The following is a 27,658-nucleotide window of genomic DNA, read 5'->3' as shown; positions in this document are numbered from 1 at the left end:
GTGTGGGCGCGGTGGAGACAAAGACCAAGGTGTGCACAGAGGTCAGGCTCCAGCCAAGGGAACCACCCCTTTCAGTCCACATGTTCAGAGTTGCAAATGGAGCAGAATTTTATTTAGAAAAGAAGTTGTACTAAAAGCTGCACTCTCAAATCACTGTCCAATTCTGTAAGTTATAAAGTAAACCACACTCTTTAGACTCCTAATTTATCTCTGCATGTCTGAATAATTCCAAAGTGTTGTACAACTTTGTGAAGAAAAGGAATTTGAATATGGAGTTAGTGGACAAGTGTTCCCTGGGGTTTTTCAAAAAAAGGAATTTCCTTACAAAACGCATAACGTTTATACAAACGGTGATTTGAAGTACTTATAAAACTGAAAGAAGGTAATAGTTACAATACAGCACGTGTACAATGACATGTGCAATATGAAGTGAATATAATCACTGAACATGACTAATACTGATGGCAATATAACCATCTGCAAACTATAACAAAGCTGTAATACATGCATTAAGGGAAGCTATGAGGTTTAAAATCATAAATAACTTAAAATATTGACAAAAACTATAATTTTGTTTAAAATGAAGTACGGGGTTCTTCAGCACGTAATTACCTAAAGTATGCCAACCATTCAGATGGTTATCATTTCTAAAACCACGATTCAGACGTGACTCCTTGTTTGATGTAAAACATGGAAACGAGTACATTTGCTCTTTTAAGAAAATATTAAAATAATCTCATATAATTCATATTCTGAGAACAATTCTTTTCATTACTATTATCTTCCACATTCAAAGGCAATTTTTACATAGTTACAATCTTATACATACACACACATACATATATACACACACATATATATAAAATTTTGTTAGCTTACAGTGTTTCAATTTTAAAATGATATTTTTATGAAAAATCAGTCACCTTTATTATTTGACTTGAACTATGGAACTATGATGCTGTCCACTAACATGAAAATGACTACTAAATTGTATGTGAGAGATAATAATCTGTGACTTCATTCAGGATATTCAAGATGTATTTATTAGGAGACATATCATGGCAGTTGGTTTGGTATTAATAATTTTTCACACAATACAAATAAACTTAACCTTTGAGGCTACATGATTCTAAAGAAGAAGACCTAACGTTTTTCAAGTTGACTTTTCACTCTAAATAAAAGCCATGGTCTTTAAGAATAATTTGTTCATGCATCTATCAACAAATATGTTGTAAGCGGCCTGCTATTGTTAACAAATAATAAACACATGAACAAAAACAGGTAACTACAAAAATGTTGTAGGCTGACATATAAACCATATTTCGGCTTAAAATGATAATTGGGCTTAAAATGATAATTTCATGCAATTCAACCAAATATAGTCTCACAAACACCTATTTATGTCACTATAATAACACACAAAAAAACAAAGCTTAACTATTAAGGAGAATCAGAGAAAGATTCCAAGAGGGAGTTTTATTTGTGCTGAGCCTTCAGGAATGAGTAAGAGTTTGTAAACAGAGATGGATGAACATTCCAGACAGAGGTAACAGCATGTTCAAAGGCACAGAAGAAAGAAAATCCTAATGTATTCAGATAACTGCAGGTAGATTACAGGTCAGGATGTGTGCAGAGTATGCGTGTGGAGTGTATGTGAGTTCATAAGAGGATAGGATGGTGGGGGAAGGAGTGGTAAGAATAGATCTTGTAAAATAAGCAGGGTTCAAATAGTGACTCTATCTGAAAGGTAATGGGGATACTTTGAAAGGTTTTTAGCAAAGAAGTGGCATGATCACATCTACATTTTAGAAAATTCATTTTGATAGCGGTGTAGAAAATAGATTGCAACCTGCCGAGGAACTGGTATCAGAGAAAACTATTTGGAGGACATTTTAACAATTAAGAATAGTGAAGAAATAAACAATGGGAATGAGGATAAAGGAGAGAATTAAAGATATACTTAATAGGTACACCCACAGAATGGGCGAGCAGGGTACAAAAGAAAGAAAAATCAAGGCTAACATTCAAGTATCCATTAGGGAAATGTATATTAAAACCACAAGGAGATACCATTTCACACCCTACTAGAATGGCTATAATAAATATGACAGACAATAACAAAGAGAAACTAGACCTCTCATACATTGCTGGTGGGACTGTAAAATGGTACAGTCACTTTGCAAAATAATCTGAAAGTTTCTTAAAAAGTTAAACATAAATTTGCCATAAATGTATCCAAGAGATATGGAAATATGGGTCCACACAAAGATAGGAGTGTAATGCTTAGAACATTATTCATAATGCCCCAAGCTAGAAAACAACTCAAATGTCCATCAACTGATAAACAGATAAACAAAATGTGGTACAACCATACAATGGAGTACTACTCAGCAGTAAAAAGGAATGAAGTATTGGTACATGTTACAATATGAATTAACTTCAAAAACATGTTAAGTGGGGGGAGACCTTCAAGACGGCGGAGGAGTAAGACGTGGAGATCACCTTCCTCCCCACAAATACATCAGAAATACATCTACATGTGGAACAACTCCTACAGAACACCTACTGAACGCTGGCAGAAGACTTCAGATTTCCCAAAAGGCAAGAAACTCCCCACATACCTGGGTAGGGCAAAAGAAAAAAAGAAAAAACAGAGACAAAAGAATAGGGACGGGACCTGCACCTCTGGGAGGGAGCTGTGAAGGAGGAAAAATTTCCACTCACTAGGAAGCCCCTTCACTGGCGGAGACGGGGGTTGGTGGGGGGAAAGCTTCGGAGCCACAGAGGAGAGCGCAGCAACAGGGGTGCAGAGGGCAAAGCGGAGAGACTCCCGCACAGAGGATTGGTGCTGACCAGCACTCACCAGCCTGAGAGGCTTGTCGGCTCACCTGCAGGGGCGGGTCGGGGCTGGGAGCTGAGGCTTCGTCTTCGGAGTTCAGATCCCAGGGAGAGGACTGGGGTTGGGGGCATGAACACAGCCTGAAGGGGGCTAGTGCACCACAGCTAGCCGGGAGGGAGTCAGGGAAAAAGTCTGGAACTGCCTAAGAGGCAAGAGATCATTGTTTCGGGGTGCGTGAGGAGAGGGGATTCAGAGCACTGCTTAAACGAGCTTCAGAGATGGGCGCAAGCCACAGTTATTAGCGTGGACACCAGAGACAGGCATGAAATGCTAAGGTTGCTGCTGCAGCAACCAAGAAGCCTGTGTGCAAGCACAGGTCACTATCCACACCTCCCCTCCTGGAAGCCTGTGCACGCCACCACTGCCAGGGTCCTGTGATCCAGGGACAACTTCCCCGGGAGAACACACGGCATGCCTCAGGCTGGTGCAATGTCACACTGGCCTCTGCCAGCGCAGGCTAGCCTCGCATTCCGTACTCATCCCTCCACCTGGCCTGAGTGAGCCAGAGCCCCCAATCAGCTGCTACTTTAACTCTGTCCTGTCTGAGCAAAGAACAGATGCCCTCAGGCGACCTACACGCAGAGGCGGGGCCAAATCCAAAGCTGAACCCCAGGAGCTATGCGAACAAAGAAGAGAAAGGGAAATCTCTCCCAGCAGCCTCAGGAGCAGGGGATTAAATCTCCACAATCAACTTCCTGTACCCTCCATCTCTGGAATACCTGAATAGACAACGAATCATCCCAAAATTGAGGCGGCGGACTGTGGGTGATTTTGCCTGTATAGCTTTGCTTTTACCATTTCTCCTAGATTTCAGTCTGTCCTTTTTTTTTTTTTTTTTTGGTATAGTTTTTAGTGCTTGTTATCATTAGTGGATTTGTTTTTTGGTTTGGTTGCTCTCTTCTTTCTGTCTTTTTTTTTTTAATTACATTTTAATCTTTTTTATCTTTAACAATTTTTTTTATTTTTTAGTAACTTTATTTTATTATATTTTATTTTCTTATTTCTTTTCTTTCCCCTTTTCTTCTGAGCCATGTGGCTGACAGGGTCTTGGTGCTCTGGCCGGGTGTCAGGCCTGTGCCTCTGAGGTGGGAGAGCCGAGTTCAGGACATTGGTCCACAAGAGACCTGTCGGCTCCACGTAATATCAAACAGCGAAAGCTCTCCCAGATATCTCCATCTCAACGTTAAGACCCAGCTCCACTCAACGACCAGCAAGCTACAGTGCTGGACACCCTATGCCAAACAACTAGCAAGATAGGAACACAACCCCACCCATTAGCAGAGAGGATGTCTAGTATCATAATAAGGTCACAGACACCCCAAAACACACCACCAGACGCGGTCCTGCCCACCAGAAAGACAAAATCCAGCCTCATCCACCAGAACAGAGGCACCAGTCCCCTCCACCAGGAAGCCTACACAACACACAGAACCAACGTTAGCCACTGGGGACAGACACCAAAAACAACGGGAAGTACGATACTGCAGCCTGCGAAAAGGAGACCACAAACACAGAAAGTTAAGCAAAATGAGAAGACAGAGAAACATACAGCAGATGAAGGAGCAAGGTAAAAACCCACCACACCAAACAAATGAGGAGGAAATAGGCAGTCTACCTGAAAAAGAATTCAGAGTAATGATAGTAAAGATGATCCAAAATCTTGGAAATAGAATGGAGAAAATACAAGAAACGTTTAACAAGGACCTAGAAGAACTAAACAGCAAACAAACAATGATGAACAACACAGTAAATGAAATTAAAAATTCTCTAGAAGGTATCAAGAGCAGAATAACTGAGGCAGAAGAATGGATAAGTGACCTGGAAGATAAAATAGTGTAAATAAGTACCACAGAGAAGAATAAAGAAAAAAGAATGCAAAGAATTGAGGACAGTCTCAGAGACCTCTGGGAAAACATTAAACATACCAACATTCGAATTATAGGGGTCCCAGAAGAAGAAGAGAAAAAGAAATGGACTGAGAAAATATTTGAAGAGATTATAGTTGAAAACTTCCCTAATATGGGAAAGGAAATAGTCAATCAAGTCCAGGAAGCCCAGAGAGTCCCATACAGGATAAATCCAAGGACAAACATGCCAAGATACATAGTAATCAAACTATCAAAAATTAAATACAGAGAAAAAATATTAAAAGCAGCAAGGGAGAAACAACAAATAACATACAAGGGAATCCCCATAAGGTTAACAGCTGATCTTTCAGCAGACACTCTGCAAGCCAGAAGGGAGTGGCAGGACATATTTAAAGTGATGAAAGGGAAAAACATACAACCAAGATTACTCTACCCAGCAAGGATCTCGTTCAGATTCAACAGAGAAATTAAAACCTTTACAGACAAGCAAAAGCTAAGAGAATTCAGCACCACCAAACCAGCTTTACAACAAATGCTAAAGGAACTTCTCTAGGCAGGAAACACAAGAGAAGGAAAAGACCTAAAACGACAAACCCAAAACAATTAAGAAAATGGTAATAGGAACATACATATTGATAACTGCCTTAAATGTAAATGGATTAAATGCTCCAACCAAAAGACATAGACTGGCTGAATGGATACAAAAACAAGACCCATATATATGCTGTCTACAAGAGAACCACTTCAGACCTAGGGACACATAACAGACTGAAAGTGAGGGGATGGAAAAAGATATTCCATGCAAATGGAAATCAAAAGAAAGCTGCAGTAGCAATTCTCCTATCAGACAAAATAGACTTTAAAATAAAGACTATTACAAGAGACAAAGAAGGACACTACATAATGATCAAGAGATCAAACCAAGAAGAAGATATAACAATTATAAATATTTACACACCCAACATAGGAGCACCTCAATACATAAGGCAAATGCTAACAGCCATAAAAGGGGAAATCGACAGGAACACAATCATAGTAGGGGACTTTAACACCCCACTTTCACCAATGAAGAGATCATCCAAAATGAAAATAAATAAGGAAACACAAGCTTTAAAAGATACATTAAACAAGATGGACTTAATTGATATTTATAGGACATTCCATCCAAAAACAGCAGATTACACTTTCTTCTCAAGTGCTCATGGCACATTCTCCAGGATAGATCATACATTGGGTCACAGATCAAGCCTTCGTAAATTTAAGAAAACTGAAATCATATCAAGTATCTTTTCTGACCACAACACTATGAGACTAGATACCAATTACAGGAAAAAATCTGTAAAAAATACAAACAAATGGAGGCTAAACAATACACTACTTAATAACCAAGAGATCACTGTAGAAATCAAAGAGGAAATCAAAAAAATACCTAGAAACAAATGACAATGGAAACACGACGACCCAAAACCTATGGGATGTGGCAAAAGCAGTTCTAAGACAGAAGTTTCTAGCAATACAATTCTACCTCAAGAAACAAGAAACATCTCAAATAAACAAACTAACCTTACACCTAAAGCAATTAGAGAAAGAAGAACAAAAAAAACCCAACGTTAGCAGAAGGAAAGAAATCATAAAGATCACATCAGAAATAAATGAAAAAGAAATGAAGGAAACAATAGCAAAGATCAATAAAACTAAAAGCTGGTTCTTTGAGAAGATAAACAAAATTGATAAACCATTAGCCAGATTCATCAAGAAAAAAAAGGGAGAAGACGCAAATCAATAGAACTAGAAATGAAAAAGGAGAAGTAACGACTGACGCTGCAGAAATACAAAGGATCATGAGAGATTACTACAAGCAACTATATGCCAATAAAATGGACAACCTGGAAGAAATGGACAAATTTTTAGAAAAGCAAACCTTCCAAGACTGAACCAGGAAGAAATAGAAAATATGAACAGACCAATCACAAGCACTAAAATTGAGACTGTGATTAAAAATCTTCCAACAAACAAAAGCCCAGGACCAGATGGCTTCACAGGCGAATTCTATCAAACATTTAGAGAAGAGCTAACACCTATCCTTCTCAAACTCTTCCAAAATATAGCAGATCGAGGAACACTCCCAAACTCATTCTACGAGGCCACCATCACCCTGATACCAAAACCAGACAAAGATGTCACAAAGAAAGAAAACAACAGGGCAATATCACTGATGAACATAGATGCAAAAATCCTCAACAAAATACTAGCAAACAGAATCCAACAGCACATTAAAAGGATCATACACCATGATCAAGTGGGGTTTATCCCAGGAATGCAAGGATTCTTCAATATACACAAATCAATCAATGTGATACACCATACTAACAAATTGAAGGAGAAAAACCATATGATCATCTCAATAGATGCAGAAAAAGCTTTTTGACAAAATTCAACACCGATTTATGATAAAAACCCTCTAGAAAGTAAGCATGGAGGGAACTTACCTCAACAAAATAAAGGCCATATATGACAAACCCACAGCCAACATCATTCTCAATGGTGAAAAACTGAAACCATTTCCTCTAAGATCAAGAACAAGACAAGGTTGTCTGCTCTCACCACTATTATTCAACATAGTTTTGGAAGTTTTAGCCACAGCAATCAGAGAAGAAAAAGAAATAAAAGGAATCCAAATCGGAAAAGAAGTAAAGCTGTCACTGTTTGCAGATGGCATGATACTATACATAGAGAATCCTAAAGATGCTACCAGAAAACTACTAGAGCTAATCAATGAATTTGGTAAAGTAGCAGGATACAAAATTAATGCACAGAAGTCTCTTGCATTCCTATACACTAATGATGAAAAATCTGAAAGAGATATTAAGGAAACACTCCCATTTACCACTGCAACAAAAAGAATAAAGTACCTAGGAATAAACCTACCTAGGGAGACAAAAGACCTGTATGCAGAAAACTATAAGACACTGATGAAAGAAATTAAAGATGATACAAACAGATGGAGAGATATACCATGTTCTTGGATTGGAAGAATCAACATTGTGAAAATGACTCTACTACCCAAAGCAATCTACAGATTCAATGCAATCCCTACCAAACTACCACTGGCATTTTTCACAGAACTAGAACAAAAAATTTCACAATTTGTATGGAAACACAAAAGACCCCAAATAGCCAAAGCAATCTTGAGAAAGAAAAAAAGAGCTGGAGGGATCAGGCTCCTGGACTTCAGACTATACTACAAAGCTACACTAATCAAGACAGTATGGTACTGGCACAAAAACAGAAATATAGATCAATGGTACAGGATAGAATGCCCAGAGATAAACCCCCGCACATATGGGCACCTAATTTACAACAAAGGAGGCAAGAACATACAATGGAGAAAAGACAGCCTCTTCAATAAGTGATGCTGGAAAAACCGGACAGCTACATGTAAAAGAATGAAATTAGAACACTCCCTAACACCATACACAAAAATAAACTCAAAATGGATTAAATACCTAAATGTAAGGCCAGACACTTTAAAACTCTTAGAAGCAAACATAGGCAGAACACTCTATGACATAAATCACAGCAAGATCCTTTTTGACACACCTCCTAGAGAAATGGAAATAAAAACAAAAATAAATAAATGGGACCTAATGAAACTTAAAAGCTTTTGCACAGCAAAGGAAACCATAAACAAGATGAAAAGACAGCCCTTAGAATGGGAGAAAATATTTGTAAATGAAGCAATTGACAAAGGACTAATCTCCAAAATTTACCAGCAGCTCAATATCAAAAAAACAAACAACCCAATCCAAAAATGGGCAGAAGACCTAAATAGACATTTCTCCAAAGAACATATACAGATTGCCAACAAACACATGAAAGGATGCTCAACATCACTAATCATTAGAGAAATGCAAATCAAAACTACAATGAGGTATCACCTCACACCTGTCAGAATGGCCATCATCAAAAAATCTACAAACAATAAATGCTGGAGAAGTTGTGGAGAGAAGGAAACCCTCTTGCACTGTTGGTGGGAATGTAAATTGATACAGCCACTATGGAGAACAGTATGCAGGTTCCTTAAAAAACTAAAAGTAGCACTACCATATGACCCAGCAATCCCGCTACTGGGCATATACCCTGAGAAAACCATAATTCAAAAAGAGTCATGTACCACAATGTTCATTGCAGCTCTATTTACAATAGCCAGGACATGGAAGCAACCTAAGTGTCCATCACAGATGAATGGATAAAGAAGATGTGGCACATATATACAAATGGAATATTATTCAGCTATAAAAAGAAATGAAATTGAGTTATTTGTTGTGAGGTTGCTGGACCTAGAGTCTGTCATACACAGTGAAGTAAGTCAGAAAGAGAAAAACAAATACCATATGCTAACAGAAATATATGGAATCTTAAAAAAAAAAAAAGGTTCTGAAGAACCTAGGGGCAGGACAGGAATAAAGACGCAGATGTAGAGAATGGACTTGAGGACACGGGGAGGGGGAAGGGTAAGCTGGGATGAAGTGAGAGAGTGGCATGGACATATATACAGTACCAAATGTAAAATCGATAGCTAGTGGGAAGCAGCCGCATAGCACAAGGAGATCAGCTCGGTGCTTTGTGACCACCTAGAGGGGCGGGATAGGGAGGGCGGGAGGGAAATGCTAGAGAGAGGAGATATGGGGATATATGTATATAAATAGCTGATTCACTTTGTTATAAAGCAGAACCTAACACACCATTGTAAAGCAATTATACTCCAATAAAGATGTTAAAAAAAAGAAGACAATGGGATAACATTTGAAGTGTTAAAGGTAAAGAATTTTGAACCTAGACATTTATAACCAATAACATATCCTTTAAGTTTAAAAAAATTAAAACAAAACATGCTAAGTGAAAGAAGCCAGTCACATAAACCACATATTGTATGATTCCATTTATAAGAAATCTTTAGAAAAGGCAAATCAAAAGAGACAGAAATAGATTAATGATTGCTTAGGACTGGGGCTGGGAAAAGGAAATTATGCAAATGAGCATAAAGGATGTTTTTAGAATGATGGAAATATTCTACAAGTGGATTGTTGAGGCGGTCGCAAATTTGATAAGAGTCATTGATAGAGCTAAAATAGGTGCACTTTATGGTATATAAATTATGTTTCAATAAAGCTGTAAAAACAAAATAAAGGAATACCAAAACAGATGTCATGAGTAAGATAATGATTTCTCTCGAGACATGTTAAATTTAAAATGCTACTGGGACATGTAGAAGGAAATGCCTGAAAATGCAGATCTTGCATGTACGATAAGAATGAGGTTAGAGATAAGAGATTTGGGACTCAAATTCCACAGGTGGTTGCTGAAGTCATTAGCTCAGAGTGTGCACATGTGTGAGACAGAGGCCATGGACTGATCCCTGGAAAATATCAACATTTAATGGCTGGAGAAGGAGCCCATTAAGAAATTATCAGAGAAATAAGAGAAGAACAAATATGATCAATGGCAAGCTCTTCTTCCATAATTCAAAATGCTTATCCTCTCTATTTCTAGATTTAGCACTCTAGACAACATCTAACTCCCAGCGATGAAAGATGAGGCTTCAGCTCTCTTGCACTACCCTCTACCTCTTTAATTTGAATGTTTGATAAGTTACACTATTATCTATTTCTTCTCTTTGTTATATCTGTAATTTTAAATAATATACTTCTGTGCTCATCAATGAACTTGAGTCAATTCACAGACTAACTTCTTAACATGTAAAATAAGTAACTGTACTGCTAACTTTGCTTCCACCTTTTCTCTCCCCACTTCCTCTTTCTGCCTTAGCAGCTATACCTTGACTCCTACATCATGAAGGTTTTTAACATTTACATTCTCGTCTGTGACCTTAGTGAAGTGTTTTCATAACTTTGCCTCTAGATGTAAAACTTGAAAACCAATAAACTACAGTTTTGTCAATATAACTGTAAATAGTTCCATGCAGTGTGAAAGAACAACATTTCCTTCTCTTGTTTCAGTGTCACAATACCTGGGCCATTCATAAAATAATATTCCCAAAAGCAAGATAAAATAAATTCTCTTTTCTTAAACTCTAGGTTGATTAAAATCATACTATATTTGAATTTGCATCTTATTTGTATCTTGTTTTTTTTGCACAGCTTTAGAGTTTAGAGTTTCCTTCTTTTAGGGGGGCAGGCGAGACGACTGAAAAATAATGTGCTTTATCATAACATCTCAAGTATTCAGCTGCTTTTTTTTGTAGTGTAGAGATTTATTTATACCGATAGCACATGATCTAGCATAAAATCAAATCTCTTGAAATGTTTACTCCGTGACTTCCTAATTATTCAGGGACAGGGCTCATCAGCTAATCTCTTCACACACCAGGAGTCCAAGGTAGGAATTTCTTAAACCACAGGTATGACGTGGCTGCACAGAGTCTGTACCAGGTGAATGATGTACTGCAGGTGCTCATTCCTCAGAGTGACTCTAGTTTGCCCTCCAATAGGTCTTTTAAGAACTGTGCTCTGGAAGTTAGCATCAGTGAAAATGGGGTCTGCAGCCTGGACGTGGTCTCCAGGTTGTGGTAATGCCAGTGGTTCCTGTCTGGATTATTCTCAGAGACAAAGGGCTTCCTGGTTTCTGTCAGCCTCACCATCATGACTAGGTCCACTTCTCTCTCAATCTGTCCTTTACACCATGTGTCAGGATTCACTTTCTTCCTGGGCACAAACCGCCTGTTTAGCAGGATGGTAATTCCCAGGTCAGCACAGTAAAAAGGTAGCACCACCGAACAAAGAAAGCCAGTAGGCCAGCCTCCTGGGCAGGGTTCACCATGGTCCAAAACATCATGACAGCAACTTGGAGTGGTCAAAGTGCCTCCTGACCTTCACTGGCCTGTACTCCAGATTTTTCAGTTCCATTGGGTCTGCTGGCACTGAGATGGGCTTGGCCACCACTCTAGACTCTAGCTCTGTGATCAACTTTAGCTTCCACTTCTGACGTTGGACCTGCCATGTCCCTGGGCCAAAGATAGTAATAGGAACGAGAAGCAGAAACCACTAGAGAAAGGAGTCGTCTTCTGTTTCTGTGGCAGTTGCTTCGGCTTAAGAGCTGCCACACCTACTGGGTCTCTAGGCCAACACTTGGGAGGAACATGCAAACTGTGATGATTAGTTATGCTTTTCTTTAGGATCCTGGACCCCTGGGTTTCAGTCTTGGGTTGGCCCGGCATTAGCCCGAGGAGGCATAGGAAGTTACTGCATGTCTACAATCAAGTGTGTAATACAGGAGTGCGGGAGGAGCCAGCCCTGGGTCTTTCATGAGGACAGAGTGCTCACCAGAGCGGGCACGCAACCAGGGCCTGATTCAGAGGCTCAGGGGGCAGTTCCAGAGCGTACTGCAATGCCCATACTCACCCACCCCCCTGGGCAAAGTGGAGGGCAGGGACAGGGCAGCTTTTCCTAGGTACATAGGGCATACCAGGATGAGTCCTCACCTGGGCACAGGACAACCCGAAGAATGTTCCTCCTGACAACACCGGCCTGGTGCCCACCCTGCACAGCAACAGCCCTGGCCTGCAGCCCCAGCCCTCAGACATTCAGCTTCCTAATCATACTATTTATTACATGTAGTCTTCTTTCATTTTCTTAGACATCCTTTCCAAAGCTCTTTCTACCTCCTGCTCAAATCTAGAGCTATTACCGAATTCAGCATATCAATAATAATCACTATCTTTTTAACTTTTATTTTTTTATTGAAGTATAGTTGATTTACAATGTCTCAGGTATACAGCAAAGTGACTCAGTTACACATATATGTATCTGTTCTTTTTCAGATTTTTTGCCATTATAGGTTATTACAAGATATTGAATATAGTTCCCTGTGCTATATAGTAGGTCCTTGTTATTTATCTATTTTATATATAGTAGTCTGTATTTGTTAATCCCAAATTCCAAATTTATCCCTCCCCCTTTCCCCCTTGGGTAACAATAAGTTTGTCTTCTATACCTGAAAATATTTGCAAACAAATCAAAGGACAAAGGATTAATCTCCAAAACATATAAACAGCTCATGAAGCTCAATATTAAAAAAACAAACAACCCAATCCAAAAATGGGCAGAAGACCTAAATAGACATTTCTCCAAAGAAGACATACAGATGGCCAAGAAGCACATGAAAAGCTGCTCAACATCACTAATTATTAGAGAAATGCAAATCAAAACTACAATGAGGTATCACCTCACACCAGTTAGAATGGGCATCATCAGAAAATCTACAACCAACAAATGCTGGAGAGGGTGTAGAGAAAAGGGAACGCTCTTGCACTGTTGGTGGGAATGTAAATTGATACAGCCACTATGGAGAACAGTATGGAGGTTCCTTAAAAAACTAAAAATAGAACTACCATATGACCCAGCAATCCAACTACTGGGCACATACCCAGAAAAAACCATAATTCAAAAAGACACATGCACCCCAGTGTTCACTGCAGCACTATTCACAATAGCCAGGACACGGAAGCAACCTAAATTCCATCAATAGATGAATGGATAAAGAAGATGTGGTACATATATACAATGGAATATTACTCAGCCATAAAAAGGAATGAAATTGGGTCATTTTTAGAGACATTGATGGACCTAGAGACTGTCATACAGAGTGAAGTAAGTCAGAAAGAGAAAAACAAATAGCGTATATTAACACATATATGTGGAATCTGAAAAAATTGGTATAGATGATCTTATTTACGAAGCAGAAATAAAGACACAGACGTAGAGAACAAACGTATGGATACCAAGGGGGAAAGCAGGGGTGGGGCGGGGCAGGTGGTGGTGGTGTGATGAACTGGGAGATTGGGATTGACATATATACACTACTGATACTATGTATAAAATAGATAACTAATGAGAACCTACTGTATAGCACAGGGAACTCTACTCAGTGCTCTGTGGTGACCTAAATGAGAAGGAAATCCAAAAAAGAGGGGATATATGTATACGTATAGCTGATTCACTTTGCTGTACAGTATAAACTAACAATATTGTAAAGCAACTATACTCCAAAAAAAAAAAAAAAAGAAGAAGGAAATCTTGCCATTAGCAACAACACGGATGAACCTGGAGGGCATTATGCTAAGTAAACTATGCCAGACAGAGAAAGACCAATACTGCATGGTATCACTTATATGTAGCGTCTAAAAATAAGTTTTTTTTAATTATAAACTCAAACTCATAGAAACAGAGAATAGAACGATGGTTGCCAGGAGTTGGGGGTAGGGGAAATGAGGAAAGGTGGTAAATGGGTATAAACTTTCAGTTGTAAGATAATAAGGTCTGAGGATCTAATGTATAACAAAGCAACTATAGTTGATAATACAGTATTGTATAACTTAAATTTGCTAAGAGAGTAGAACTTAAGGGTTCTCATTTTAAGAAAATGTAAATATGATATGAGGTGATTGATGTGTTAACTCGATTTTGAAAATCCTTTCACAATGCACACATATATCAAATCATCACATTGTATACTTTAAGTATATTACAATTTTATTTGTCAATAATGCCTTGATAAAGCTGGAAAAGAAAACTCTGCTCTACAAAAGGCACTGTCAAGAAAATGAGAACACAAGCCACAGACTGGGAAAAAACATTTGCAAAAGACATACCTGATAGAGGATTGTTATCCAAAATATACATAGAACTCTTAAAATTCATATAAGAAAATGATCAAACCAATTAAAAAGTGGGCAAAAGGCTTTAACAGACATCTCCAGAGGAAATATACAGATGGCAAATAAGCGTAAGAAAAGATTCTCAACATCATATATAATCAGGGAGCTGCAAATTAAAACAACGAGATACAACTACACACCTATTAGAAAGGCAAAAATCCAGAACAGTGACAACACCAAATGCTAGTGAGGAAGTGGAATGTCAGTAACTCTTTTTTTTTTTTGGCCACACTGCACCGGCACGTGGAAGAACTTCCCAGACCAGGGATCGAACCTGTGCCCCATGCAGGGGAAGCATGGAGTCTTAACCACTGGACCACCAGGGAAGTCCCAGGAACTCTTATTCATTGCTGGTGGGAAGGTAAAAGGGTGCATCCACTTGCATGACAATTTGGCAGTTTCTTACAAAACTAAACATAACTCTTACCATAAGATCCAGTAATTGCATCCCTTGGTATTTACCCAAAGGAGTTGAAAACTTATGTCCACACAAAAACCTGTACATTAATGTTTATAGTAGCTTTATTTATAACTGTCAAAACTCTGAAGCAAGCAAGATGTCTTTCAGTAGAAAAACAGGTAATTAAACTGTGCTACATCCAGACAATGGAATATTATTCAGTGCTAAAAAGAAATGCAATATCAAGCCATGAAAAGACATAGAGGATCCCTAAGTGCATATTACTAAGTGAAAGAAGCCAACCTGAAAAGGCTACACGATGTATGATTCCAACTATATGACATTCTGGAAAAGGCAAAACTATGGAGACAGTATGAAGATCAGTACTTGCCAGCAGTTAGAGGGGAGGGAGGGATGAATAGGCAGAGCACAGAGGATTTTTAGGGCAATGAAACTATTCTACAGGATATTATAATGGTAGATACATGTCATTATACATTTGTCAAAACTGAGAGAATGTACACCACCAGGAGTGGACCCTAATATAAACCATGGATTCTGGGTGATAATGATGTGTCAATGTGATGTTTATAGCTGGGGAGGCTGTGCATGTATAGAAGCAGGAAACATATAGGAACTCCATGTATTTTCTGCTCAATTTTGCTGTTAACCTAAAATTGCTCTAAAAATTTCACGCAGCAACAAAAACCCAATGCAGCCAAAAAAAAAAAAAAAAAAAACACCTCAAGGATGAAACATCTAAAGAGAGAGAATAGCATCCAAATACCCAGACTCTACGTTAAGAAGCACTGGGCTTGTAACTTAAAACAATGTACAATGCAAAAGCAGCATTCTGAATTCAGTAGCATTACTGGGACTTCCCTGGTGGCACAGTGGTTAAGAATCCGCCTGCCAGTGCAGGGGACATGGGTTCGAGCCCTGGTCCAGGAAGATCCCACATGCTGCGGAGCAACTAAGCCTGTGCGCCACAACTACTGAGCCCGTGTGCCTAGAGCCTGTGCTCTGCAACAAGAGAAGCCACTGCAATGAGAAGCCCCCGCACTGCAACGAAGAGTAGCCCCTGCTCGCCAGAACTAGAGAAAGCCCGTGTGCAGCAACAAAGACCCAATGCAGCCAAAAATAAATAAATACTATTACCAATTAGATATAATTAATTGAAAACATTGCTAAAATTTGGCCTTAAGGCCAAATTAAATCTTCCTCATAATTCAGTACTTGAACTGGATGAATTTTTGACTACTGAAAGATTCTACTCTTACTATTCGAACTGAAAATATTATTTTAATATTCAATGGCATAGATATAGTACAAGCAGAGATGTCAGAAAAAACGCAAATAACTGAACCAAATTCATCCTTCCTCTTAAGAGCAGATCAAATAAAGCATCCTTGTTGATTATAGCTTAAAGGTGCTATCTCCAAGGTTCAACTCTGTACATTCTCTCCCTTGGAGATCTAGTCCATTCCCATGGCTTCAATTATTCCTCTATGGAAAAAACTCTCATTTTTTATTTACAGCCCTAATCATTCTTATAAGCTCCACTTTTGAACCCTTACACATAAATATCCCACTTCTATTTAAATTCAAAATACATAATTCAAACCAACAAATACTTACTGAGTCCCTACTCTGTAGCAGACAACAAAAGAATCGCAAGAGTTAAATCATTTCCTACTCTTAAGAAGCATATAGTCTAGTTGATGAGAAACATGAAAAGTTCAACAGCAAATGTATAGCCATACAAAGCAGTTTCTACATATTACACATACATGAATTATAAAAATAGTTACTTGTTACCATACGACCCAGCAATCCCACTACTGGGCATATACCCAGAGAAAACCATAATTCAAAAAGAGTCATGTACCAAAATGTTCACTGCAGCTCTATTTACAATAGTCAGGACATGGAAGCAACCTAAGTGTCCATCATCGGATGAATGGATAAAGAAGATGTGGCACATATATACAATGGAATATTACTCAGCCATAAAAAGAAATGAAGTTGGGTTATTTGTAGTGAGGTGGATGGAGTTACAGAGTCTGTCATACAGAGTGAAGTAAGTCAGGAAGAAAAAAACAAATACAGTATGCTAACACATATATATGGAATCTAAGGGGGGAAAAAAAAAAAAAGGTCATGAAGAACCTAGTGGCAAGACGGGAATAAAGACACAGACCTACTAGAGAATGGACTTGAGGATATGGGGAGGGGGAAGGGTAAGCTGTGACAAAGTGAGAGAGTGGCATGGACATATATACACTACCAAACGTAAAATAGATAGCTAGTGGGAAGCAACTGCATAGCACAGGGAGATCAGCTCGGTGCTTTGTGACCACCTAGAGGGGTGGGATAGGGAGGGTGGGAGGGAGGGAGATGCAAGAGGGAAGAGATATGGGAACATATGTATATGTATAACTGATTCACTTTGTTATAAAGCAGAAACTAACACACCATTGTAAAGCAATTATACTCCAATAAAGATGTTAAGAAAAATAGTTGTTATAGTATTTTGCTATAACATTACTGAGAGGTTCCCAATCCTCCATCAGTTCACACTAATAAAAAGAAAATCTCCAAAAATCTTTGCAACTTTGGAGAAAGCAGATTTCTTAGAACATAAAAAGTATGAACCATAAAAGAAAAAAAATGGATAAATTAGACTTGAGCAAATAAAAACTTTTGCTCTTTGTTGTTGTTGCTGGGTTTTGGCCACACTGCGTGGCATGCAGGATCTTAGTTCTTTGACCAGGGATCGAACCCATGCCCCCTGCCTTGGGAGCATGGAGTTTTAACCAGGGAAGTCCCAAAACTTTTGCTCTTTGAAAGACACCATTAAGACAATGAAAAGGCAAGCCACAAAGTGGGAGAAGATATTTCCTATAAATGTATCTGACAAAGGATTTGCATTTTATATTTATATATTTAATGTTTTTATATATGTTTATATATATATATAAATGAACTCTTCCAACTCAATGATAAGACAGCTCAGTTAAAACATGGGCAAAAAAAATGTGAAGTCATTTTACCAAAGACATATGAATAAATAATAAGCACATGCTCAACATCATTAATCACCAGACAAAGGCAACATAAAAGCACAATGAAAATCTACATCCCTATTAGAATGCCTAAAATGAAAAAGGCTGTCCATATCAGATGTCAGCAAGGATGTGGAACAATGGTAACTCTCATCATCACTAGTGGGAGTGTAAAGTGGTATAAAGACTTTGGGAAACAGTGTGACAATTTCTTAGAAATTTGAGCAGACATCTATTGTGGTGGAAAGCCTTTAAGGTGCATCCCAATGAACACCACTTCCTGATACTCACACTCTTGTATAACCTTCTCCCCTTCAGGGTGGGCTGGACTTACTGACTTACTTCTACAGAACAGATACGGCAGAAGTAATGACATGCTGCTTTCAAGACTAGATTATAAAGATTGTGGCTTTTGTCTTAGATGTCTCTTTTTCCCTCTTTTAGATTTCTTTACTCTGGGGGAATCCAGCTGCCATGTCACGAGGCAGACCTGATAAAGAGGCTCACATGACAAGGAACTGAGGCCTGAAAATAGCCACATGTGTGAGCTTGGAAGTGGATTTCCCCCCAGTCATCCTTGAGATGAGCACAAGTCCTGACTGACACCTTGACCGACCCTGAGCCAGAACTATCTGGCTAAGTCATTCCTGGATTCCTGACCTAAAGAAATTGTGAGATGATAAATTTTTGTTGTTTTTAGCCTCTGAGTATTTGTTTGCAGCAAAAGATAACTAATAAACCAACCATATGACCCAGAAATTCCACTCTCACATATTTACCCACGAGGAGTAAAAAGCACATCTGCACAGTGATGTGTACATGAGTATTCACAGTAGCATTATTCGTAACACCCCCAAACTGGAAAAACCCAAATGTCCGTCAACAGGTGAAGGGATAAACCAGCAAGCATCAGAATTATCTGGAAGGTCTGTTAAAGAATAGACTGCTAGGCCCTACCCTCAGAGTTTCTAATTCAGTAGATCTGGTGTGGGGTCTGAAAATTTGCATTTATAACAAGTTCCCAGAGGATGGTATGGTGCTAGTTTGGTACTTTGAGAACCATCATATTAGTCTACAATTTGAATGTCTATGGTATTCTGTGCTGTATAATATCTTTTAGGACTGCAACTAGAACATATCCACAGGGTACTACCAGGTTGATGAACGGAATAAAACTCTAAGGAATTCACTGGAAGAAAAATGGAGAATGAACCACCTAGAGAAAAGATAAAAAGGAGAAACTCAATAACTTTCTTAATTTACTACCCTGGATTTCTCTTTAGTCTCTATATGAATATGCTTTATTTCCTTAACTAGACTATAGGTTTCCTGAAAGAAACCAACCTGAGAAGGCTACACGATGTATGATTCCAACTATATGACATTCTGGAAAAGGCAAAACTATGGAGACAGTATGAAGATCAGTACTTGCCAGCAGTTAGAGGGGAGGGAGGGATGAATAGGCAGAGCACAGAGGATTTTTAGGGCAATGAAACTATTCTACAGGATATTATAATGGTAGATACATGTCATTATACATTTGTCAAAACTGAGAGAATGTACACCACCAGGAGTGGACCCTAATATAAACCATGGAATAGTGTCTTACTTATCTTTATCCCTCTAGGCTAAATCTGGCCTACTGCCTTATTAACAGTAGATATTTAACAAATATTTTGTTATGAATTTATTGCTGATAGTTGACTGCTAGACTGACTTGTAATTTCTTATGTTTTACTAAAAAATGACAAGCTTTTTAATAATTATCAAGGGAATTTCTTAAAAGAGCTTACCAATCTTCCCATATTTCATTTTAATTTATATAAATAAGGCAGAAAAATTATCAACACTTCAAACTTCATCTTCTTAAACATAAGCTGAAGAGAAGTGTGTGTTTCATAAACTGTAAAAAATAATTCTGGATGGAATGAACTGCACAAAAGAATGTACTGGCCAGTGACACACCTTTAAATCTCATTCTTACAGGTTCTACAGGTTCTTCTGGTTCACCTCCCAAACACAAGAAAAGAATGTTAGCTGCCACTAGTCTTATCTCAAAAAGATAAAAACCCATCAACCAGAATACTTTCTGAAATTTTTCAATGCCTATGATGGTTATGCCTTTGCAATATCCAAAACAGATTACAGTCCTGATAACAAGAAATTAAACAGAGAAACTTCTGCTTTAAAGATAGTGGTCTATTAATTTCCAAAATATACAAAAAGCTCAATCAACTCAATATCAAAAAAAAACCCAATCAAAAAATGTGCAGAAGACCTAAACAGACATTTCTCCAAAGAAGACATACAGATGGCCAATAGGCACATGAAAAGATGCTCAACATCGCCAATTATTAGAGAAATGCAAATCAAAACTACAATGAGACATCACCTAACACCAGTCAGAATGGCCATCATTAAAAAGTCTACAAATAATAAGTGCTGGAGAGGGTGTGGAGAACAGGGGACCCTCCCACACTGCTGGTAAGAATGTAAATTGGTTGCAGACACTATGAAAACAGAATGGAGGTTCCTCAAAAACTAAAAACAGAGTTACCATATGTTCCAGCAATCCCACTGCTGGGCATATAACCAGAGAAAACCATAATCTGAAAAGATACATGCACCCCAATGTTCATAGCAGCACTATTTATGAAATAAATAAATGTCCTATTTATGGAATAAGTAAATGTCCTAAATGTCCGATGACAGTTGAATGAATAAAGATGTGGTACGTAAACACAATGGAATACCATTCAGCCATAAAAAAGAATGAAACAATGCCATTTGCAGCAACATGGATGGACCTAGAGATTATCACACTAAGTGAAGTAAGTCAAAGAAAGACAAATATCATGTGATATCACTTATATGTGGAATCTAAAAAGATGATACAAATGAACTTATTTACAAAACAGAAACAGACTCACAGACATAGAAAACAAACTTATGGTTACCAAGGGGAAAGGTGTGGGGGGGGGTGAATTAAGAGTTTGGGATTAGCAGACATAAACTACTATATATAAAATACATAAACAATATTCAATATCTTGTAATAAACCATAATGGAAAAGAATTCAAAAATAAAGACAGTGGCCTAAAGTTGGCATTTCTCTTTTCTTCCTGGAAATAAGCACACTCCCTTATTACTACAACAGCAAATTTTGAAATCAGGTAGTGTTAAGTCCTCTAGCTTTGTTCTTCTTTTTCTAAATTGTTTTGGTTATTCTAGGTCCTTTGCCTTTCTATATAAATTCTAGAATTAGCTTGCCAATTGCTATTTTTAAAATGCTGTTGGGATACTGATAGGGAATGTGCCGAATCTACAGATCAAGAACTGAAAAAAAACCCTTATATTATTTTGACAAAAGAACCAAGGTAATTCAATGAGGAAAAGATAGTCTTTTCAACAAATGGTACTGGGATATTTGAATATCCATGTGCAGAAAACAGACTTATACCTTTACCTTAAAGCATACAGAAAAATTAACTCAAAATACATCACAGACCTAAATGTAAGAGCTAAAACTATAAAACTTCTAGAAGAAAATCTTTGTGACTTTGGGTTAGGCAAAGATTTCTTAGATATGACAGCAAGAGCACAATTCATAAAAGAAAAAATTGACAAATTAGACTTTATCAATATTTAAAACATTTTCAATTAAAAAAATTAAGAAAATGAAAAGGCAAGCCACAGAATGGGAGAACATATTTACAAATCATATATCTGATTAGAGACTTGTATCCAGATGATATAAATAACTCTTACAAATGAAATAAAAGGAAGACAACCCAATCAAAAAATGGGCAACCACTTTTTCAACTTAGGGAAATTGAAATTAAAACCTCAATGAGAGGACTTCCCTGGTGGCACAATGGTTAAGAATCTGCCTGCCAGGGCTTCCCTGGTGGTGCAGTGGTTGAGAGTCCGCCTGCCAATGCGGGGGACACGGGTTCAAGCCCTGGTCTGGGAAGATCCCACATGCCGCGGAGCAACTAGGCCCGTGAGCCACAACTACTGAGCCTGCGCGTCTGGAGCCTGTGCTCCGCAACAAGAGAGGCCGCGATAGTGAGAGGCCCGCGCGCACCGCGATGAAGAGTGGCCCCCACTTGCCGCAACTAGAGAAAGCCCTCGCACAGAAACAAAGACCCAACACAGCCAAAAATAAATAAATAAATAAATAAATAAATAATATTAAAAAAAAAAAAAAAAAAAGAATCTGCCTGCCAACGCAGGGAACACAGTTTCAATCCCTGGTCTGGGAAGATCCCACATGCCGCAGAGCAACTAAGCCCATGTGCCACAACTATGAAGCCTGGGCTCTAGAGCCCACAAGCCACAACTACTGAGCCCGCATGCCTAGAGCGTGAGTTCTGCAACAAGAGAAGCCAATGAAATGAGAAGCCTGTGCACCACAACGAAGAGTAGCCCCTGCTTGCCACAACTAGAGAAAGCCCACACGCAGCAACAAAGACCCAATGCAGCCAAAAATAAGTAAATAAAAAATAAAATCAATTAAAAAAAATAACCTCAATGAGATACTACTACATACCTACTAGAATGGCTTGGCTATAATAAAAAATACTGACAATACAGTTTTGGCAAGGATGTAGAGAAACTGGAAGCCTCATACAAAACTGGTAGAAATGTAAAATGGTATAGCCACTTTGGAAAAGTGTGGCAGTTTCTTAAAAATTTAAACATGTGTTTATCATACAACCCAGCAATCCTCCTCCTAAGAATCTACCTAAAAGAAACGAAAACATATGTCCACCAGAAGATTTGTACACAAATGTTCATAACAGGTTTATTTTTTAAAATGTAAACATTTTTTGGATAAACCAAACATGAAAAAAGTTCCACTAAAAAACTGCACTAAAGTATGAATGGAAAGTACTGAAGAATGAATGCAAGAAAGGAAAATGATTCTAGCTAACGATATAGATATAAGAAGGAATTAAGGGCAAAAAAAGCTGTGAATATGGTGGTAAATCTAAATAAACACTATATAAAAAGTGGAAATGTCCTTTGAGTTTAATTAATATGCATGTAGCATTAAATACCTGAAAACAAAAGCATGAAAGTTAGGAAGGAGTAAGTTAAATGTGTTCTAATGTCCTTTTATTTTCTGGGATGACAGCAAAAGTATTGAATAACGTTAGACTTTGCTAAGTTAAGAATGTATGTTATACTTACTAAGGTAACTACCAGTACAATAGAAACTGTTTAAGTTCAAACTAGCAGAGGGGAAAACTGAAAAAAAAAAAAAAAAAAAAAAATCCCAGAGAAGGCAAAGGAGAGAAAATAAATATGAAACAGATGAGATAGAGTAAACAGGAAGAAGACTTCTCCCCTCTCCTCTTAGGAACTTGGCCAATGAAAAAGTCACGGACTCTTTGTTTACTATAGCCTTTCCAACTTGTTTCTCTCCTCTATAAAAGTGTTCTCCTTCCTTTGCTGTGTGGGGACTTGCACGTAGCTCACCATGGTTGCAGACCCCAAATTGAAATTCTCTGCTGATCCCAAATAAACCCACTTTTCTTGTTGCTGGAAAAGTAACTGGCAGATTATTTCATTTAGGTAAAAAGTTAGAACAACGATATACGTTTGAACTACATAATAAACAAACTTGATCAAATGAAGATACATAAAACAATGCTCCTAACAACTGCTAAATATACTTCTTTAAAGCATACACAGGACATTTATAAAAAACATATCATTATTGAAAAGCAAGTCTCAGAAATGTTTAAATGATTAAAATCATACAGAGTTAAGTTCTCTGACCATAGTGAGAATAAACTAGAAATTTTAAATGGGTCAGTGAAGAAATTTAAAACATATTTTAACTCAACTTTGCAAATATTATACATTAAAACATATGGATTAAACTAAAGCCACATTTAGAGGAAAATTTACAACCTTAAATGCATATGTTAAGGGGAAAAATTGCTTACAAATGATAAGCTAAACATCCAACTAAAAATAAGAGGGAAAAAAATCAAAGAAAGTTTAAAGAAGGAAATAAAAAGCAAAAACAATAAAATGGAAAGCAAACATACAATTGAGAGAATTAACAAGGCCAAAAGTTGATTCTTTGAAAAGACTAGAAAAATTGACTAACATTTATTGAGATATATCAAGAAAAAATTTAAAAATTACAGGCCAATATCCCTGATGAAATAGATGTAAAAATCCTTGACAAAACACTAGCAAAACAATTCAACAGCACATTAAAAGTCACCATACACCATGATCAAGTGGGATTTATTCCTGGGATGCAAGTGGTTCAACATATGCAAATCAATCAATGTGATTCACTATATTAACAAAAGTGATAGGGATAGAGTAGGATAATTAAATAGTCAGTTTAGAAATCCCACTAGGGGATTAAAGACAGAAAGGGAATTTTAAGGGAGTTTCGGAGACTGTTGTAAGCTAATGACCACTCAAGAAAAGAATCCAGTAACCTAGCAACAATCTACACTACCTTGAAGGAAGACCAGGTGCATCCAAGTGCCAACACACTCAAGCCACAAACCCTGACAGTTAAAATACAAGACAATAGATACAGGGTCTCAATCTTGTGAAGTCAGAGAGTTAAGAGTCCTTGAAGAGTAGCATTTCTGCATGTAGCCAAGACAGAAATATAGGTGACAGGGGAAAGAAATTAGGTGAAAGGGGACATTATACTGAAACCTAACATGAATTACCATATTTTAGTATTTGTCACCACCCTTTTGCTAATATACATATGATTTAAATAGCACCATGACAGTCCCGGTTAAACCATGTAGGGCCAAAGGAGGAACTAATGATGTAAGTCTTGATGTCTGCCCAAGAATGAGGAAGTAGGTGGTCTTCTCCCCTCCCCACTTTTTCTTTGATTATAAAAATGTATCCCTCTTTGTTCTTGGGGCTTTGCTCCCTTGCCGGCCTCCTTGTATCTCTCACCAGTGTCCTATGCTAGTAAACTCATTCTTTGCCTCATGCTGAATTGTTTCTGTAATGAGGCAAAAGAACCTGAGCTTCAGTAAGTATTGACACCAAGTGAGCAGTTCTAATCAAAAGACAGTGGGTCCAAGTCCCCTCCTAAGCCAGGGATTGTGTGTTCAAGCCCCACTCTGAGGTGCAGGTGGGTTCGAGTCCCACCCAAGAAGGAGTGCAGTTTCAAAAGGATGGATTAAAATCCTACCATCATTTCAATAGTTACAGAAAAAGCATTTGACAAAATTCAAGATCCTTTCATGATTAAAAACTCTCAACAAATTAGGTATAGATGGAATGTACCTCAACATAATAAAGGCCTTATATGACAAGGTCACAGCTAACACCATAACTTTTCAGTGAAAAGCTGAAAGCTTTTTCTCTAAGATCAGGAACAAGACAACATAGTAGTGAAAACCCTAGTCTGAGCAATTAGGCAAGAAAAAGATATAAAAGGCATCCAAATCAGGAAGGAAGAAACAAAATTCTCTGTTTGCAGATATATGATATCACATATAGAACACCCTGAAGACGCCACCAAAAAAACTATAGAACTAATCAATGAATTCAGTAAAGCTGCAAGATACAAAATCAATATACAAAAAACAGTTGCATTTCTATACACTAACAACGAACTATCTAAAGAGGAATTAAGAAAACAATCCCATTTACAAAAAATAAAATACTTAGGAACAAATTTAACCAAGGAGGTGAATGAGCTGTACAGTGAAAGTCATAAAACACTGATGAAAGAAATTGAAGATGACACAAATAATTGGAAAGACGTTCCATCTTCATGGATTGGAAGAATATCTCCATATTACCCAAAAAAGATATACGATTCAAAACAATCTCTATCAAAATTCCATGGCATTTTCCACAAAAAATAGAAAAAAAAATCCTAAAGTTCCTATGGAACCACAAAAAAACCCTGAATAGCCAAAGCAATCTTGAGAAAGAACAAAGCTGGAAGCATCACACTGTCTGATTTCAAAATATATTATAAAGCTATGGTAATCAAGGCAGCTTAGTACTGGCATTGGACAGACAGAGAGACCAATGGAATAGGACACAAAGCCCAGAAATAAATTCTCACATTTACAGTAAGTTGATCTTTGACAGGGGTGAACAACAGAGATGAGATGGTCTTTTCAATAAATGGTGCTGGGAAGGCTGAATGTCTGTGTGCAGAAGAGTGGGATTGGAACGTTGTCTCACACCACATACAAATGTCAACTCAGGATGGATTACAGACCTAAACATAGGACCTAAAACTGTAGAACTACTAGAGGAAAGCATAGGAAGAAAGCCTCTTGACATTGGTCTGGGATGTTCTGAATATGACTCCCAGGAGCACAGGCAACAAAAGCAAAAATAAACAGATGAGACTGCATCAAACTAAAATCTTCTGCATGGCAAAGGAGACACTCAGCGGAGTAAAGAGGCAGCCTATGACACAGGAGAGGATGTCTGCAAATCATAATTTGGTAAGGAGTTCAGCATATATTCAGAATATATGAGAGACTCAAACAACTCCATAGCAAGAAGGTAGATGACCTGATTTTATTTTGTTTTTTTGGTTTTTTCCAAACACCTTATAGTTCTTTATTTAAAGATTGAATTATTTATCTTGAGTAAATTGAAATGTCTTAAACCTGTTAACACGGCCAATGAATTAAGGTTCTGAGTGATAACTTATTTTGTAAATAAAGGACCTGATTTTAAAAATGGGCAAAGGACCTGAATAGACATTTCTCAAAGGAAGACATACAAACGGCCAATGAATATACGGGATGATGCTCAACATCAATGATCAGTAGGGAGGTGCAGACTGAAACCACAGTAAGATATCACCTCACACATGTTGGAATTACTATTATCAAAAAGACAAAAAATAACAAGTGTTGGTGAGGATGTGGAGAGAAGGAGCCTTTGTGTACTGTTGATAAGAATGTAGACTGGTACAGCCGTTATGGAAAACAGTATGGTGGTTCCTCAGAAGACTGGAATTGGAACTGCTCTGTGATCCAGTGGTCCCCCATCTAGATGTGCATCCAAAGGAAATGATATCAAATCTTGAGGAGATATCTGCATTCCCACGTTTACTGCAGCGTTATTCATGATACCCAAGATATGGAGTCAATCTAGTTGTCCATCAACAAATGAATGGTTGGAGCTGGTATGGTGTATAACAATGGAATGTTATTAAGCTTTAGGGAAGAAGGAGATCCTGTCATTTGTGATAACGTGGATGAACTTTGAGGACATAGCACTGGGTAGACTGAACCAGACACACAAAGACAAGTACTGCATCATCTTACTTGTATGTGGAATCTGCAAAAGTCAAACTCATGGAGGCAGGAAGTGAAACAATGGTTGCCAGGAGCTGGGGGGTGCAGGAAATAGGGTGATGTTGTTTAAAAAAAACCAATGGCTAATTTATCATCACAAAATAAGTCAGAAGAGAAGAATAAGGACATCTTTGAAGTGCTGAAGAAAAAACAAAAATTCTTCTATCCTAGAATTCTGTACCTAAGAAAAATATTCTTCAAGGAATGACACAAAATAGAGACACTTTAAAATGAAAGCTGAGAGTATTTGTGGCTAATAGACCTACTCTACAAAAAAACAACAAAGAAATTTCTTCAGGCTAAAGGTAAATGATCCCAGACTGAAGCCTGATTCCACAAGAAGAAATGAAG

The 27,658-nt window shown here is 37.8% G+C and overlaps 1 protein-coding gene and 1 pseudogene across 6 annotated transcripts in view; both read right to left on the bottom strand.

The window, feature by feature from the left end:
• The window catches only part of NRG4 (neuregulin 4), a 135,725-nt gene that overhangs the window by 87,837 nt on the left and 20,230 nt on the right, over positions 1 to 27,658 (bottom strand). The window lies entirely within an intron of this gene.
• LOC137760189 (surfeit locus protein 1 pseudogene) lies at positions 11,147 to 11,693 on the bottom strand (annotated as a pseudogene).

This window comes from Eschrichtius robustus, chromosome 1 (genome assembly GCF_028021215.1).
Source record: "Eschrichtius robustus isolate mEscRob2 chromosome 1, mEscRob2.pri, whole genome shotgun sequence".
NCBI lineage: Eukaryota > Metazoa > Chordata > Mammalia > Artiodactyla > Eschrichtiidae > Eschrichtius > Eschrichtius robustus.
Note: the sequence above shows the minus strand (reverse complement) of the source record. Positions and strands in the feature narration are given on the sequence as shown.